This window comes from Canis lupus, chromosome 37 (genome assembly GCF_011100685.1).
Source record: "Canis lupus familiaris isolate Mischka breed German Shepherd chromosome 37, alternate assembly UU_Cfam_GSD_1.0, whole genome shotgun sequence".
Lineage (NCBI taxonomy): Eukaryota > Metazoa > Chordata > Mammalia > Carnivora > Canidae > Canis > Canis lupus.
The window spans coordinates 23,480,089-23,485,442 of NC_049258.1; positions in this window are offsets into that span (position 1 = coordinate 23,480,089).

The following is a 5,354-nucleotide window of genomic DNA, read 5'->3' on the forward strand; positions in this document are numbered from 1 at the left end:
AGAAGTTTCCAAAGAGACTACGGGCTCCGGTGGAGCAGGCGCTTTTAAATAGACGGCCCCTGGCTGCCAGCCAGTTTGTAGCTGCTATTTGAGCTCCCCAACACCCAACCCAGGCGAGGATGCCAAGGAGCTTTGCAGTACAAACTCACACGGGGTGGGGGTGGGGAGAGGCCTTCTAGACACACGGGGGCTCCCCTGCGCTCCCGGAGCAGTGCCCTCCTCCCCCCGGAATGCAAGTAGGGGGCACGGGGGACCGGCTGGGCTGCCTACGGGGCAGGGAGGCGTGGGGGGGGGGGTGGATAGGTGGGGGGGGTCGAGTGGAAGAAGCGAATATTCAGGAGTTGGTGGCCGCACTGAAGAGGAACTCGGTCTCCCTCCCTCCCACCCCTTAACTAGCCAAGGCTCCGGCTGCAGGGAGAAGCATTTTCTTATTAGCCAAGTGGATATATACCGTGCCCAAGAAATTCTTCCCAAGCTTTGGGAAATGGCTGTCTGCTAGTGTCTAAGTTACTATGTGAGGGGTGTGTGTGTGTGTGTGTGTGTGTGTGTGTGTGAAGGGGAGTGTTAGTGCAGGATGGCCAGCTGAGGGGAGTGAGCTGAATTAAAAGGAAAGGAAAAAAGAAAAGAGAAGAAAAACTAGATTCCCCCCACCCCCCAAAGTCCGGGGAAGGGGATAGGGGATTTGATTAAAAGCATTTTTCTCGCTGGTGGAGTGTGGAGTGACTGTCTTTGGTCATAGGATCAAGGGGTGGCCACCTTCCTTCGGCTCCTTGTTGGCCTAGGGAAGCTCTGCATGTGCGTGTGTGTGTGTGTGTGTGCACATGCTGCATGCTTGCGCACGCTTGTGGGTATCTGTGTTGTGTATGTTTGCAGGAAGGGATATTCATACAGCAGCATTGAAGGGAGCAGTGACTTACAGAGACTGGCATGTTCCAGAAGATGCTAAGTCTGAAAATCTTGCCTGGTGACCTAATGGGTCCTGGTGAGGGGTTTTGGGATGGAAGGAAGGCAGATGGGAGTGGTATTTTCCCTCCACATTCCCCCCGCCACCCCCCCCCCCCCGGGGCATCTCTGTTGGTGAGGGCCACATCTCTGGAGGGCATGGGTGACAGACCCGAGAGGCACCTTGTTAGGTTAACTGGCACACACAGTTACATCTCAGGACGGCGAGCTGACAGGGCCATAGGACTCGCTCTGAAGAGATCCTGCCCAACAACATTATTATTCTGTTGGAAAGCTCAGGCAATCTCTTCGAACACTGCTGGATCCCTTCTTTCCTTAGGAAAATGAAAGAAAGCTAAAATCTTAAAGGAAGGAAAGTGATGATTTCCTTTGTTTGTGAAACTGACCCAGTCGGGTCAGAGAGAGATGACCTGTCACTGCTGATAGGTCACCTCCCAGCTGGGAGGACGTGGGGGTGGGATTCACCCCTTTTACATTTCCCTCGGCTCTTTGGAAGTGCTCTCACTTTCCTTTGGAAAAGGGGCTGCATTTCATGAAGTTTGCCACTAGACTGCACCCTTATCTATGATAAGAATTCTTTCTGTAGGACTGCTTTTAAGAAAATATTTCTCTTGCCGGTTTGGTTCAGGAGCATCACACTGGATGCTGTTAACAGTCCCAGATCCTGATCTTTCTGCTTGCTTATCTGTTTGCTGAAAGGCACATTTTAAAAGGCTAGAGTTTAAAGTTGTGCTTTTGTTCGTAGTGCCAGAGGGGTTTTAGGTGTTGGCTGGGAGAGAGAGGAGGAGCTGCCTGTAGTGATGGAGAAACCAAAACAACAATAACAACAAAAAACCCACCCCAAACCACCCCCCCCATCTCAACAACAACAAAAAACCCCAAACTGCAAGACCTGTTTGCATTGCCTCTCCCTTCTCTCTGGGGGTCTGGGAAGGTAGGGGGAGAATTCATATTCAAAAATTCCGTTGAAATATTTGAGGAACCAGGGAGATCATGTATAATTTTCCCTTTTGTGTCAAGTTCAGACTTGAAGAGCGGCCCAACAGTGTGCGGTGTGTGTTCTGACCCCTGCTCCTATTTCTGCACCAACTCACCAGCAAAGCTGACTCCAGGCACACTGGTAGCATTTAAGATGAATGGGGAAATTGTGGTGCTCCTTCCAGAGAAACATGAGTGGCTCCTTCCAGCCACCCTCTATTCTGAGAGAGACGGCCTCCAGTGACACGTCTTTTTTGTCTAGCCGACTTCCAGTGGCTGGAAAAGTCAAATGTGTGAGGACAGGTAGAAGGAAGAGGGGGATGATTCATGGAGAAGACGAGAAGCCTGCGGAGAGAAGGAGGAGGAGGTGGTGGCTGGGGCTGGTCCCAGGGGTAGGGTGCAGAGGGGCCGCGCGGGGCGCGCATGCTCTGCAGCTCAGTAAATGTTAAGTGACCATTCCGTGTGTCTGCTTAGAAGTGGGCTCAGTCACGAGGGGTTGAGAGCTAGGGACGGACCTGCTCTCCCAGGCACCTGGCGTAGGCTTCTGAAGAGAACGTAAGGGAATTCTCAGTAGCTTGGGGCTGTCTGCAGTGGTTTGGTCCAAAGCTGGGACAGGCCAGATGGGTTTGCTTGCACGAGTCCCTACCTAACGTGACAGTGGAGGTGAAGACCTGCTACATGCTCTTGGATTATGGGGCATGCCCATGGGCCTTCCTTGATTCTGCTTCCTTCCCCACCTCTACTCCCTAGGCCTAGATCTGTTCACAATCACCTTTGCAAGACTGCTTCTGGAGAAAAAAAAAAAAAGGTTTGCATCAGTGAATTTAGTTAAGAGGGGCTCATTTGATTCCTGCCAGATGCCCGCGTCGGAGGCCAGGTTCCCTCCCCTCCTTTATTGCTGACTTGCTTTCCCTGCCGTGAACTTCCCGACTCTGCTTTCCACCCTGGCATGCCCGAGTTTTGATGCCCTTCAACCGCATTTTTCTTGGAGAAGTAAGAAGTTAAATATCAGCCACTTGTGTCTCATCCCGTCGAGATGTCTCCTCCCCATTCCTTTAAAAAAAATTACCTGCATATCAAAACCAAGTTTCAAGAAATGCAACCTGGTGAAAGATGCTTCTGTATGGACCACTTTTCAAAAGGCGCCTAGCGTTTTTATCTTGTGGGGCTTGGTCATTTTCTGTGGAGTTTCTAAGTGGTTTTCAAGGCAAGGGTGACACCTGAGAGCATGGTTTGGGAAAGCTGGACTTTTGATAGGACAGTGAAGTATCATGGGTTCCTCGGGTTCTGCTGGAAAATTGTCAGCTAAGGGTCTTTATCCTTTTCCTTTTTGTGTGCTACTCTCCTCACTGCTTTGGACAGACTTGTGGAAACCCTTCCCTGCAGTGAGTAGTTACGCCCACCGCCTTAAGGATCTCATGGGATTGCCATGGGGCCCTTGCGGAGACCAGCACACATTGGGCATGCTAATGTTGCCACTTCATCCTCTAAACCTAAGGTGCTTTAAGAAATAAAGCACCCAGTAGCTCAGGTCCCTCCCCAGACAGAGGGAAGTTCAGCAGGATTGAGGTCTGTGCGGATGGGCCCAGGGCAGCTCTGGTGCAGTGATGGGGCTGAGGGCTAGGTGGCAGAGTAGATACATCATTTCGAACACGCCTCCTTTCTAGAAGGGAAAGAAGCAGATGCTGGTGGAAGTCTTTGGCAACCGGGCTGGGGGGAGCAAAGGCACCGAGGGAGAGCCACAGAGATAGTCTGAGTCCCCTGTATGTCGCCTGGGCCTTGGCACTGCCCTTTGCCACGACAGCCCCGACCCAGTGGAGGTGGGACCCCTTCCAAATCCCACTGGCAGCCCCGGTCATGATCGCTGTACCGTGGAGACAGGTACGGCCAGGTCAGAACTTGATTACTTTGGGTTCATCAAAGAATGCCCTCAAGCTTCTCTGAGGAATAATTAGAATATGACCTTCAGCCCAGGTGCATAAGAGACGTCCTTTCAGGATGTTTAAATGGGAATTACGGTGGGTTCCAAGCTTCCAAAGAGGGGAAAACACTGTATCAGCCTTTGAGAGAGCTTTGTATCCTTCTCGCAGTGTTTTTCTCGGTTTTACATGAAGTTTCTTACGGAACAGGATCAGAACGATTTGGAGGGTGAAACCGTGAGCTTACTTAGAGTTAATATTGTCGTGGTGCTCGTTACGGTGGCAATTTAACTGCAATCCACACTGACCCTAGGGCTGACTTGATGGAGCTGGAGCCAACTATGACTCAGACTGACTTATACTTCTATGTGAGCAATATAGAAGTTAATAGTGTTAAGAATTGATGTTTAGAAGGCTGCTGGAACCCTTCCAGAGAGATACGGCAGGAGAGGAATGGCTCCATAAACACAGTTTCTGGTTGGAGGCCTTCTTGGATCACAGGATCTGACATGTTTGTGCAATGGACAGCCCTAGAGCTGTGTTTGAATTTTGGAAAAATGAGATTAACTAGACAAAAAATGATCTGTTGTGATTAAAACCAAACAAAATAACGCTGGTAGATTGAGATCTGGGAGGGAGGGGGATGGGCTGGGTAGAGAAGATGGACTCACATGGGCTTGGAGGAGAGCGAGTGTGCCTTAACTGCCCGAAGCAGATGCATCTGAGCCATCAAAAGGCTGAATAAAACCACTGTGCATGGTTGGAATCTAGGTTCCATCACAGTTCAAGGGGAAGAAACCATATGAGCTAGCTAACCACCACTAACCTATAGGGCAGATTCGCGTGATTTCGAAAAAAAGATCCCCTTCCTCAAGACACTTTACAACTATTTGTCAGAAAATTGTTATAAAATACAGACTTCGTTAGAACAAGAAACTTTGCTCCCCCTTCTGGGAAATTGTCATAATGAAGTGAATGCACGTATCAACTGTATCTGCTGTATGAAGAGTACCACTTAGATTAGGCTCTTACCGTGTAGTGCTCAACCTGCACAACTGTATGTGGTGGCCCTTTTGGAAAAGTTGAGCCTGGCCTCCAAACCATTAGGAGACACTGTTTTTCTACTTGTGCAGGAAAGGTTGGCCCAGTGATAGGGTTTGATTCATTACCAGAGTTGAGGAATGGGTCAGAGCCCCTTCAAAGCAGCTGACTTTGGCCGCGTTCTCATTTGGGTCAACCCATGCCATTGTGCCATTCCTTAGAGAAAACCATGCCTTTCCATGCTCCCATGTCTTTGCATGAACTGTTCATTCTGACAAGAGTGCTTTCTCCTCTGTTCTGGCTAGTGGACTAGTCATTACTAAGGACCAGATGAAATCACAATCTATTTTGACAGATTTCCCCGACTCACATGTGTAGTTTCCTAAAGACACCCCACTGTGTAGCAGCATTTATCCTACATGATTCTCTGTGTCTTCATCAGTAAAACTGGGG